The 14077-nt window shown below is 38.4% G+C and overlaps 1 pseudogene; it reads right to left on the reverse strand.

The window, feature by feature from the left end:
- Positions 1–1778: 1778 nt before the first annotated feature.
- Positions 1779–14077, reverse strand: part of LOC101429337 (olfactory receptor 4F6-like) — a 53508-nt pseudogene continuing 41209 nt past the window's right edge.

Here is a 14077-nt window from a genome sequence, read left to right on the forward strand (position 1 = left end):
TTGTAGTTTTTATAAGAGTCAGTTCATCTCTGGTTGGAGCCTGCTTTCTGATTATGTCCATTCCAGCTTTTGATTGTCACTCTGACTGTCTCTCTCCTCAGCCTGAAAGAACAGGGGTTTTAATTTTGTCCTTCAGAATTTTTGAGCTTAGAATTTTAACCTTCTTCTCTCCTGTCCCCACAATTTCAGAAATATGGCATAATGCACAAGTAGAAAACCAGTTTTATGTTTGTGCATTATAATTTAAAGCAGATAACTAAAATACACTGAAACTATACATATCAAGCAAAAAATAATCATGAGCTGGAAAATATAAATATCTCAGATATATGAGTAAGAAAGAATTTTGTACGACAGATATTCAGTCCAGAGAGTTATCTCAATTTAACCCAAATTTTCTAGTTTCAAGGGAAAGATAAATTAAAAATGTTTTCACAATTTGGGTGGATGAATTATTATCATATATATCATATAATAAAACTTTGGAACACATGTCATGAAAAAAGAAGTACACAACATGATGGAAAAAACTGGTCAATAAACAGTTGTCAGTGTAGTTCTAGATTATAATAAAACCATTAAATGACCAGGTAAGCAACTTAACCCTAGTTCAAAGAATATTCATGCACTGATTGATTCATAAACATGTATTCACAATTTCGAAGACTAACTGGATATAGAGCTTGAATAATATAGAAAGAAAGCAGCACAAGGAAAAATAAGGGCAGTGGCATAGGTTAAATCCAAGAAACACCCTGTTTCTGCAATTCTCCCTCATTTCTTCTCCTACCATCAGTCAAGCTGCCCTTATTACAAGTCCCTATCAATCTTCTGTTTCCACACCTGCTACTGCTCTGTTCTTCCTTCCTTCAAGTTTCAAGTCCCTCTCTTATAAATAATTTTCTTTCAAAAAATTTTTTTTAATTATTTAAACATGGGTTTAAATAGGAAAGTTCTATATTTCCTAGTGCTTTCCAAGTTTGGACATGTTGCTTCTATGTTAATTCATTTTAATCCAGGCTTTCTGATATCTGAAGCCATATTGAGAACAGATTTGAAGTCTGTAGTCCATGCATTTTATCAATTCCCCAAGACTATTTACTGGGGACTGTAATGCAGTTGCAGAAATTTTCTCAGATAGGGATTTAATGTGATAATCCATGTAAAATCACAATAAATAATCTATTTCAAATATTACAAAATGTTGAAATTAGATGAAAGAATATTTTACAATACATACTTGGAGAATTTTTTCACTATAAGTAATAAGGTAAGGGACAAAAAACAAATAAATAAACATGAGCACAAGCAACGTTGTTTCACAGGAAAGCAATGAAGAGCTAATTTATCTTTTTATACGGAAAGGTTTCCAATCCATTTAAGAGGAAAATATCAATTCCAACAGTGTCCTGTGACCAAAATATTTTGGTCTGGAGGTCTTAATCCTTTTTGAAGGTACCTATGGATTATTAAAAGTATAGCCCACACAATTAATGTATGATTTCTATATTTGATGTTCTAAGGTAAATTAAAGTAGCCTGGAAATAAGTAATTAAATATAAAATCATGTAAATCATTACTCACTTTAGGTAGAATTATCCAAGATATTTAATTTCATAAACCAGAACAATTACCATACGAATCCAGTAGGAAGTCCTGTACATTACATGCCTTAAATCTCTGGGGTGAACTCTCATCTGAATATGATAATAATTTAAGAACTATCTTACTTGAGGAGCTTGGAATATACACGATGCAACATGTGCTCACTTAGTTACTTAGAAAATCTTCAAGCTCAGGAGTTGAATACTCAGTTTCCTCAATGCCATCTTCATGTCTCTGTTCCTCAAAGTGTAAATGGCTGGATTCAGGATGGGTGTGATCATAAAGTCCAAAATGGCAAGAAACTTATCCACTGGCACTGAGGAAATATCCATGTATAGATAAAGATGCATGGTCTAAAGAACAAAATCACCACAAATATGTGAGCTGATAGAGTAGAGAGGACCTTGAGCAAGCCAGCTGAAGAGCATTTTCACACACTAAGCAGGATAAAGATGTAGGAGATAATCAACAATAAGTAAGTGCCCATGGAAATGAATCCACTGTTGGCAGTAACCATGAACGCCACAGTGTAGGTGTCTGTGCAGGCAACTTTGATAAACCAAGGAAGATCACAGTAAAAGCTGTCTATCTCATTAGGGTCACAAAAATGTAAATGGACAACAAATGTTAATTGGACCACGGAGTGAATTAGACCAATAACTGAAGTACCAGACAGAAGCAAAATACACATCTGTGGGTTCATGATGGTCAGATAGTGGAGGGGTTTGCAAATGACCACATACTGGTTATGGCTATGAGCAGAAGCATCTCAGATCCACCCAGGACATGAAGGGCAAATATCTGTAGGATGCACCCCTGAAATGATATTATTTTATGCCCAGTGTAAAGGTCAGCAATCATCTTTGGAACTGCAAGGGTAGAAAAACATAAATCAATGAATGAGAGGTTGGCTAACAAGAAGTACATGGGAGTATGTAAATGAGAATCAAAGTTTACTGTAAATACAATAAGGAAGTTTCCTAGAACAATTGATACATACGAAATGGTAGATAAGGCAAGGAGAAAATATTGCATTGGTCTATGATGGGAAGAAAGTCCCAAGAACACAAATTTAGACACCTCAGTGTAATTTGCTTCATATACTGGAATTGCATTATCTGTGGAAAGAACAAAGAAAAGTAATTTTAAAGGAACACGCATCAGATCTGAAGTGAGAAACACTTGCAGAACAGAATCTATGGTATGATTTTGTGTGTACATACATAAAATCATCATAAAGAATAATAGACAAACTTTCCAGAATTATTAAACAAGTAAACTATGATAATAGATAACTTAAATGTCCTAAAACCACTGTTTGTATTTAATGCATTTTCACATATAATGCTTTGTCAAATTATTAATATTTATTTATAAAATATATGGACTTCTACATAGAAAAGATACATTCAAGCTGGACAGTATTTTACATTAAGAAATACTACCTACACAAACCTGAAGATTTACTATTAGGAGATTAACTTTCTTCTAAACAAAAAATCAAAATTTTCAGAATAGAAAAAATTCCTAGCAAGGGGTACAATGTACAATGTTTATATTTCTAATACTCTCCTTTTTCTCGACATGTATATAAAATGATTGATACATTTCTTGGTTGATTAACAGTGGGTCTGAGAAAAGAGAGGAGAAAGGAGGGAGTTGATAGAAATAAAATACAAATAGGAGAAGACACAAATAAGCAAGCATTTTAGAGGTTGAAAGAAAGGTTAAAAGGCAGACAATTTCTGTGTGAGTAACCAAATTAGTGACAACCCTCTTTAGACTTCCTCAATGACCTCTTCATTTACACAACAGAAGTTCAAAGTCCTTATTCTAGGTAGACTAACCTCAATCTACTTCCCCACTTCTCACCTACGTCCTAACCCCACTAAATGACCCTCTAAGAATCATAATCTGCTTGGGTAACACAGCATTTGTTTTTTCAATTTCTTTATTTGGTTGGTTATTTTTAAAGACTGAACCAAACTGTGCATTCTTTATGTTCTGCTGAATGCCTCTGTTTTATAAAGTCACAATCATGCATCACTTCCTCAGAGATACTTTCCTCTTTTTTCCTGTCTTTTTTGTCCTTATTCTAAGAAGCTCTTAAGATATGTTCTTCAGACAAGAGTCATAAAACTTAGGGCACTACTTTATGATATACACTTGAATATATTGTCTGCAACTCCTGCTGCATTTGTGAGCTCCTTAAGGACAAAATAGTATTTTATTCACAAATTCTGCAAATAGCAAATGTTGAACAAATATAAAGATAGATGAATCAGTGATAATACTTTCTTGGTATTTAGCGTTTTCCTTATGTTTTTGAAACTATCCATACATAGAATGGTAAGTTAGATTTTAAACCATAAAAAAAAAAAAAAAAATTAAGGACTTGACATATTGAATGAATCCCTCACAAACTGCCTGTCACTTACTCTAAAGCCAAAAAAGTAAATCCAAAAATTTCTGGGAAAGTCAGCCAAAGGAAAGTATGAATCCAGAATTTACTTTTGACGGACACATATGTACTTTTTAAAGATTTATTTTGAATAGGAAATAGCAGTTAATAGCATTTCCCACTGAATAACATGCAGCAGTACATTAGAAAAGAGAAAGATGCCTCATGTATACCTTGAATTCCACTCTCCAATCTCAAGGTCCACTGGATAATTTCATGTGTCCTTGATGTGTATGGGGACAAGGGGAATGTGGTTGGACTTCGGAGTTTTGTTAGCTATATTGCTTCCAGGAACTGCACCACCTCAGGGAGTTCTAATCCATTCTTTATCAGATATTTATTTCCTAAATAATTTCCACATTTTCCCTAAAGTTCTCTCTTAGGGAGCCTACCTCATTTACTTTCTGATACCTCCACAACAAATTTAATTATTATTATTTTTTACTTCCTCATACAAACCATTAGTTATCATTGGAAAATAAGGTTGTTAAGGCACTGAAAATAATTAACTCCTCTAAAAATCTTATTTCTATCCAGTAAGAATTGTGTTCAAATCATACATCCCCATCAAAGAGTATTGCTAGACCTTTAGTTTTAAATTTAATGTCTTTAGTTTAAGATCGCTTGTCCTCCTTCACCCTTTCCTATACCTGCTCCTCTACTAAGCATGAAAACTGGAATAACTCTAGTCACTCTTAAGTGGTCCTGCATGTTGAAGGGCAAGACAATAATATTGACCCTAATGTAGAAACTGAAGAATTCTGTTGAAACCCTTTCAATAAATATCTTACAAACAACCCACAGAAACCATCTAAATCAAACGTGTAGGAAGTAGAAAAAAAAGAAAGAACTTCAGACCTAAGGAGTTTTCAAAATCTTTATGCCAGTCCAGTGAAGTGCACATCACAATCAATTGCCTATGTTCTTCTAACTCCTCCTGGAAATGTTATGTCCATACTCAAGTTGACCATTTGTACCAGAAGTTCTAAGTTCTCCTTGCTGAAAATTAGCACAAGGAGGTATTCAATAGATGTCTGCTCAATTGGACAGGAGGAGGAAAAAAACCTTATAATACTGGCAATTCTGCAGACTTCCAACATTAGTTTTACTTTACCCATTTACCCAAACTAAAAAGAAGAGGAGAAAACTATAAAAGAAAGAAATAATCAAACTATACCTGGATCATGTAAAAAAAATGTTTTTATTCTGATTTCCTGTTGTTACTATTTGAAAATAACTAGAGGAAATAATTCATGCTCCTGCACTAACACCAGTTCTCAGTGTCCAATTGAAGTTCAGTGACCTAACAATGATTAATAGTCCTCAGTTTATTTATCTTGGGAATAATATCTTGAAATTTCAGTGGCCTGAAGAAGAAAAGAATATTAAGAATTCAGAGCAAAATTTAGGTAAATTAAAACAAAAAAAAAAATTTACAGTAAAGCAGAGATATCTCTTCAAGGTGGATCGGTATATCTAAGTGGTGGAATGCCTATTTTTAAGTTCCTTGCCTTTAAAAATAAAGTATTAACAAACACATTTTAGCAGTTTGATATAGTTATGAATTTCAAAAAAAAATATTGCATTATGTTTAGACTGATTTTTTTCCTCTGGGTATATTAGATTATATTGGATTTAGAGCTTTACTTGATTAAGTAAACAGATAAACCTCTTATGCCAGTAGGGTGTTGAGGGGACTCACAGATAAAAGACACAGCAAAGGACAGAGTTGGAAGGTTCTTAATGTTGGAGTTTGATGCTGAAACCTTAAGCCGGAGCCCCAGGAACTAAACACACAGAGGAAAGAGAAGCAAGCCCTGGGAAGAAAGGAAACCTGAAGCCAGAGAAAAGCAAGACCCTGGAAGGGAGGAGCCCAGGAAGCCTGAATCCTGAAGGTGTCAGCAGCCATCTTGCTCCAACACATGAAAATAGACTTTGGTGAGGGAAGTAACTTATGCTTTATGGCCCAGTATCTGTAAGCTCCTACCCCAAATAAATAACCTTTATAAAAACCAACCAATTTCTGGTATTTTGCATGAGCATACCTTTGGCTGACTAATACACATACACACACATTAAATAAACATAGCTTAAAATTCTATTTTGACATGTACTTATGAAAATACTTAACTAAGAAACTCTGCACAATCATCAAACTCTTTGATGAAGTAAATCTAAGATGAAAAAAGTAACTTGCTCCATGTCACTCTGCTCACCATGCAGCCAAGATTCAAACCCAAATCTGTCTGATTTCAAAGACCATTTCATTAAACAGTATAATATACTCTTTTTATCATGTCTATTGCATATCATCAGAGATTCCTAGTTCAATGTAGCTTTTGACCTTCACAATCTCTGTGACAAATATCTCATGTCATATCTCTTTTGAGGATTTAGGTAAAATAGCAACATGTATATATTTCATAATTTTGGTTTTTTTAAGAAGGTACCAGGTGTAGAACCCAGGACCTCATACATATGAAGCAGGTCTCAACCACTGGAGCTACATCTGCTACCCAAGACTTAATTTATAAATGAGAAACTATAGCATGTGACTCACTTAAGCTGAGTGGTAAGGAATAGAACTGACCTAACCCTCAGATTCAGCAAATACAAATTCCAATCTCACATACCTTAATCAAGGGCATTCGATCCAAACATACTGTTTTACATGGAATAGAACTGTGTACTTGATTGTTGAAAAAAAATTTTATATTAACCATTTCTAATGAACTAAATATTAAGCCACTTTCAACATAAAGACTAATGTGGAGCTTAAGAGTCGTTTGAAAATTGTGTGAGACAATTGTCTAAAACATAGTAGGCATAAATAGGAGTACAAAGTTCAGTGGGACTTTAAATTTCATGTTCATTCACAAGAATGGCTTATTGAATTATTAACAATAGAAATTTTTCCATTAAAAATATTTGAAGTCTGTTTAAACTTTTAATAAATAAATAAATAGTAAATAAAGATGAAGAATGAATGAATAGAGTACACATATTTCAACATAAAACTGTGATGATCATTTAAAAACTGCACTGTTACAGACCAAGCTTTCTGCCATTAAAAATTAAAGCAAAAATGATAATCATCCCTTAGAATGCCATTGGATAATATCTTATTAGATAATTTCTAAAGTCTTTTAATATGGAAGTTTATACCTCATTGATATATCTTCTACTGAAGCCTAATTCGGAATATACATTATGTGATGAAAAGGGAGTTGAAAACTAAAATAATTTACACATTATTTATTACAGTTGAGTTACAAGTACATTTCAATACTCACTGTTTTTAATATCATTTTAATATCACTGATTTAATATCACCATTTCATTTCCCAGCTTCTCAGAACTATTCACTTGTAAATATTTTCATCTGCATCTACTGAAAATGTTTTATGCATGCACAAAAAGAGGCAGAACATAACTCAATATATAGTGAGGAAATTATTTTAAGAAATTTTTAGAGGTTAAAACTTTTGAAGTTGGGAAACAAGATAAGCAAGACATTAATTCTAAAATTCAAAGTCTGTGCTATGAAACTTGCCTGTTTGAATAGGCCTCAGAATCAGAGTTTGGATATGTGGTGTGGGTATAGAAAATTTTTAAATGTAAAGGTCAGTCAGAAATATTTAACATATAAACAAATTCCACTCTAATTAACTATATAGCAATACATAGAAGGAATATGTGGAAGATTGCACACATCCAGCTGTAACTTAGAAAAACAGGAACCTGATTTATCAAGAAAGATATTCAGAAGTGATATTATAGCAGTTTGATATGGCTTATGAATTCCAAAAATAGATATTGGATTATGTTTGGAAAATTTGTCTGTACCTGGGTGTGATTAAATTATGATTAGGGCTTTGATTGGGCCACATTGGTAGTAGACGTTGATTCCCTGCCCACAAAGAAACTACAAGACAGAGCAGAGGAGTTAGTTGGTATTTTGATGTTGGTGTTTTGATGCTAGATTTTTGAGCTGGAGCCCAGGAAGTAAGCATACAGAGGAGCAGAGCAACTGAGCCTGGGGAGAATTGAGCCCCAGGGAGAGAGCCAGAGCCAGATAGTCTACAGCTGACCTTGTGGAGCAAGGCAAAGCCTAGAGAGCCTCATAGCCTACAGCCTACTGTTTCTCTACAACAGAGAAAACAGAGGATCTTAGCCTGGAGAGAAATGAGCCCTGGGAAGAGTAGAATCCAGGAAGCCTGAACCCTGGCAGATGTCAGCAGCCATCTTGCTCCAACACATGAAAATAGACTTTGGTGAGGGAAGTAACTTATGCTTTATGGCCCAGTAACTGTAAGCTTCTACCCCAAATAAATACCCTTTATGAAAACCAACCAATTTTTGGTATTTTGCATCAGCACCCCTTTGGCTAAGTAATACAGATATTGTACCATATCTTCTTTCAATGCCTACAGACATATATCTGTTCCCCAAATCAAAGTACCAGCATTGCACTCCCCATCATGGTCCTCTCATACCACAGGATTGCCTAGACTGGAAGAAGTGCTATCCACAAAAAAAAAAAGCTGCTTTTGTTAATATTGCCTTTTTTTTCTATGGTAACTGATCTGCTTAGTTTTTTAGGCAGTTTTAATACAAATATTTTCTTGAAATTTATCAATATTATTTTGTATTCAATTTAATTTCATATAGTTGAACTTGATCTGTTGTGATCAAATAATATTCTATTATTTGAATATACCAACATTCATTTTTAACTTATATGTAGATCTGTCTATTGCATTTTTGTAAATTTATCCCCTTTGACATATGTACAAATTTACCTTGGGTATGTACACATGAGTGAAATTGCTAGGTCATAAACCAATGAAGGGTGAACTTTACAAAATAAGGCCAAATGTTGTCCAAAGTGATTATAATAGCATCTTCCATTAAATAGGTATAAGAAATTCTCTTAATTTCTTGTCCTTCTCCTCAGATGAATTTAGAATGAACTAGACTATGTGGAAAAAATAAACCAGACTGTGGATCTGGTTTTTTTATTCTTGTATTTTGTGATTCGTTGGTATTCCAGGACTTTCTCTTGTATATACTTCACCTTGTTTGTTCTCCATTTAGGCAATATCTTCACTGTGTCCTTAATAATTGATGACTTCCATCTCTACTCCCCTGTTCTATTCTTTTAAGCTAATTTCTCTTTTATTTAATTTTTGCTTTACCTCTGTCAAAAACTCTGAAATGAACACAGACATTTTCAAGAAAAAGAAAACCATCTTCTTTGGAGGCTGCATGTACCTGACTCTCTTTCCTAGTTTCTTCGATGGAGAGAGATTGATCTGCTTATGTTAATGACATGAGACCCTTGTGTGGCCATCTGCAATCCACTCCATTCCTGAAGCATCATGAGCAGCCAACTATGCATTGTGTTACTGATAACATCATGGATCACTGGCTTCATGTATTCACTAAGCCATCTAGCTATGATTGTAAAACTGCCTACCTGTGGACCTAGGGAATTGGATAGCTTTTTATGTAATATTCCACTGGTAGTCAGTCTAGCCTCCAGGAGCACCTCTATTCTGGAAACATTGATAAATGCTGCCAGGTGGGGGTGGGGGTGCTGGTGACCATATGTTTCATTCTCTTGCTGATCTCTTATTCTTATATTCTCTATATTGTCTGTTTTCACTGTAAGATGGAACAACCAATGTTCTCTATGCCTCCATGTCCACATTATGGTGGTATTATTCTTTGACCCTGAAACTTCATCTAACTGTGGCTACTCTGTGTTAGGGACGTTTAAGACAGCACTTGCCTTCAGCAATATCAAAGAGCACATAATGGCTGCCAGAGCTGATACAGTAATGGTCTACAGTATACTCAGCCTCCTTCATGGAAGAAGGTTCACGCCCTTTCTCGCAGTTACTGCCCAGCCAACGCCTCAGGCAGTCAGTGCGACCACCAATCAGTAATGCCTCCTAACCTTACTTCTGCTATTTCCCTCAGTAACAGCCAGAACCAATCACCTTACCTCTGCCACTTCCCCCAGCAACAGCAGCTGCCAATCCCAGACCGCCACCTGTCCTTACCCGCCATCCCCCCTCCTCCCTAGAGTATATATGCTCAGCCCCTTCAATAAAATTTTGCGGCAGCAGCAGCTTGCAGCTTGATCTGAACTCTGTCTGGCTGTCGTCCTTCGTGTCTCTTGTCCCATAACATTCCTCCCTGACCGGTACTCGAGCCCCCGTCAGTGTCCCGTGGGCCAGGACGACCTTCACAGCTGGCGCCCAACATGGGGCTCAAGAGACCACGCCAGGACAGGAACACCGCTTCACCAGCGAGGGAGAGCGCTCTCCACTCAGCCGAGGAAAAGGCCAATCTTCAGCGGCGGAAAGGAAGACTACAGTTTGCAGTTCCGTAGCAGCGGAAAGAAAGGCAGTTCCATAGCAGCGGAAAGGAAGACTATCGGAAACTCCACAGAAGACTTCAAAACAGGTAAGCCCCCCCTTTCATTATGGGACAAGGTTCCTCCGCTCACCTGCTGTTTATTAGCCAAGTAAAAGAAGCCCTCAAGACATGAGGAGTTAAAGTCAAGAAAAAAGATCTTATTCATTTCTTTGATTTCATACTCAGAACCTGCCCTTGGCTTCCCCAGGAGGGTACTATTGATCAAAGGTGCTGGGAGAGGGTAGGAGACTGTTTAAATGACTATTATAGAACATTTGGTCCAGAAAAGATTCCGGTAACAGTCTTTAACTATTGGCAGTTGATTTATGATATGTTGAAAGTCACTCCTCTTGCCCCAGATATTAAAAACATTATCAAAGAAGGAGAAAATACCTTAAAACTACATTCATGCCCCGCTTCAGTCTGCAGTGCCCCAGATAGAAACATTATCAAAGAAGGAGAAAATATCTTAAAACTACATTCCTGTCCCGCCTCAGTCTGTAGCTCCATTACTATCGACATGCCCGAAGAGCCACCAATTAGCCCTACCACCCCCCCACTCACTCCTTGAGCGCCCCAGAAACTTCCCAAAATGACTTAGAAGGCGCAGATTCTAAAAACAGCGGCATCTCCTATAAAAAGGGTGAGCCACGTCACCTCCCAGCCTTCCACCCCCCCCCCCCTTATGTGGTCACCCTGCAGCCAACTTTACACCCGCCCTGGAATTTACACCCGCCCCTCCTCTACTCGGAGGCAATTAAATTGCCGCCGCCCTTGCATGAAGCCGTTGCCGCCCTTAAAGATTCCCTCACCCGGCAACTTGAGCAAGCCACTGAACTGCTCGCCGGTGTTCAGTTAGCCACCCAAAGCGTTTTATCTCTTACATTTCCCAAAACTGCAACACTCGCCTTCCCGGTCACCAGAAGCCAGGCCCGACAACCGCCCGCCTCCTCTAGTGAAGCCCACCAATGCTCTGGTGCCCAGGATGGCGACCAAGAACAACCTGATTCAAACGCACAAAATGGCAACGCGCCAGCAGACCCTGAATCCCAAAATGGTGACCATGACGAAAATGGTAGTGAAGCCAACTCCCATTCTGATTCTAGTTCAGAGGATGAAAATGCCCCAAATGCCCCCGAGAGTGCCCCCCCCACCCCACTGCTAGATACAAGCCCCTTAGTCTAAAATATCTAGAAAAACTAAGAAAAGCGGTGCATTCCTATGGCACTACCGCCCCTTTCACGCTTGCTCTCCTCGAAAGCTTGAGTGATCAAGAGCTCGTGTCCAATGACTGGTTCCAACTAGCCAGAGCAGCCTTAACTGGTGGCGATTTTCTGTTATGGAAATCTGAATATGAAGAGAATAGTAAAAATTTCGCCGCCCGTAATATCCGTAAGGCTGACTCTAAAGATTGGACACTAAAAAGGTTTTTAGGTCAGAAACCCTACCAAACTAATCAGAAGCAGGCTCAATTTAGTTCTGGCCTCCTTGCCCAAGTACAAACAGCCGCGCTTAAAGCCTGGAAAAAACTTCCTCAAAAAGGCGCTACTACTTCCTCACTTGCCAAAGTGCGGCAGGGTGCCGAGGAGCCATACACTGAGTTCCTTAGCCGCTTACAAAGCACTGCAGAGCACCTGTTTGGAGATAGTGAAAGTGAAAATGACTTTATTAAACATCTGGCTTTCAAAAACGCTAAAGCTGCGTGTCAGGCTGCCATTCGTCCTTTCCACAATACTGACCTCAGCAATTACATAAAACTTTGTGCCAATATTGTACCTACCCAAACCCTTGGGCTGGCCATCGGCGCAGCCTTTCAAGATCTAAAAAAGAGTCTAGATAGTCCCACTGTGTGCTTTACCTGTAAGCAACCTGGTCATTTTGCTAAACACTGCCCCAATAAAACCGCCTCCCGCCCCCTTGCCACTCCTTTAAGCAATAACGTCAAGCACCCATCCTCTATTTGCCCACGATGTAGAAAGGGCTTCCACTGGGCGTCTGAGTGTTGATCCCAAACAGACATTAATAATCAACCCCTCAAACCTCAGTGACAGGGAAACTACCAGCGGGGCCAGCCCTAGGCCCCAGCCAAAACAAACCCAGGGGCAACGCGGTTTGTTCAACAATCCCCACCCACAATACCTGCACTCCCAACTATCCACCACGCTGCAGCAGTATCTCCGACTTACGGAGAGCAACAGCAGGGAGCGCAGGAATGGACCTCTGTGCCGCCTCCGAGGCAATACTAACTCCAGATTCCAGTCCCCTCCTCATATCAACAGGAGTCTATGGTCCATTACCCCCAAATACTTTTGGCCTCATTCTAGGGAGGGCCAGCGCCTCCCTACAAGGCATTCAGGTCTTTCCAGGCATGCTAAACAGTGATTTCAGAGGCGAAGTAAAAATAATTGCAGCCACTTCAAATAACATAATCCCCGTTCCCACCGGCACCCGGATAGCGCAGTTTATCATTCTCCCTATTCAACATGTTAACTCAAATTTCAAAAAGCTTCAGCGCTCCACTGAAGGCCCTGGCTCCTCTGATATTTACTGGTCACAGGCTATAACCCATAACCAGCCCACACTAAAATTAAAGTTGAATGGTAAATCTTTTGAAGGCATACTGGACACAGGGGCTGATGCCACAATTGTTTCTTCAAATCACTGGCCCAAATCCTGGCCCCTCACTGCTGCTGTCACTCATTTGCAGAGAATAGGCAAGGCCACCAACTCCCTTCAAAGTTCACAAACCCTAACCTGGGAAGATAATGAAGGGAATAAGGGCACAGTTGTTCCATATGTCCTTCCCAATCTCCCTGTTAATCTGTGGGGTAGAGATATCCTTACCCAAATGAAAGTCTTTATGTGTAGTCCCAATAATACCATCGCTGCTCAAATGCTTAAAATGGATTTCCTCCCTGGCAAAGGCTTGGGCAAAAATAACCAAGGGATTAAACAACCCATTTCTTTAAAACCTAATACAAACAAAACAGGACTTGGGTTCTCACAGAATTTAACATAATGGCCATTGACATCCCTGTACCCCATGCTGAAAAAATCTCCTGGAAAATTACACAGCCAGTATGGGTTGATCAATGACCTCTAACCCTAGAAAAAACCCTAGCAGCCATAGAGTTAGTACAGGAACAGCTTGCTGCTGGACACATCGAGCCTACCCAGTCCCCTTGGAATAACCCCATTTTTGTCATAAAAAAGAAATCAGGCAAGTGGAGATTATTACAAGACTTGCGGGCTGTAAATAGAGCTATGGTCCCCATGGGAGCCTTACAACCTGGTCTCCCTTCGCCAGTGGCTATCCCTTCAAACTTTCACAAAATAGTTATAGATTTAAAAGATTATTTTTTCTCCATACCCCTCCACCCTGAAAACAGGCAATATTTTGCCTTTAGTGTTCCTCAAATCAATTTTCAAGGCCCAATGCCCCGATTTCAATGGAAAGTCTTACCACAGGGCATGGCCAACAGCCCTACCTTGTGTCAAAAATTCGTTGCTGTAGCCATTAACCCAATTAGGCAATCTTGGCCGCAAATCTACATTCTTCATTACAGGGACGACATCTTGTTAGCA

This window comes from Dasypus novemcinctus, chromosome 3 (genome assembly GCF_030445035.2).
Source record: "Dasypus novemcinctus isolate mDasNov1 chromosome 3, mDasNov1.1.hap2, whole genome shotgun sequence".
In the NCBI taxonomy this organism is placed as follows: Eukaryota; Metazoa; Chordata; class Mammalia; order Cingulata; family Dasypodidae; genus Dasypus; species Dasypus novemcinctus.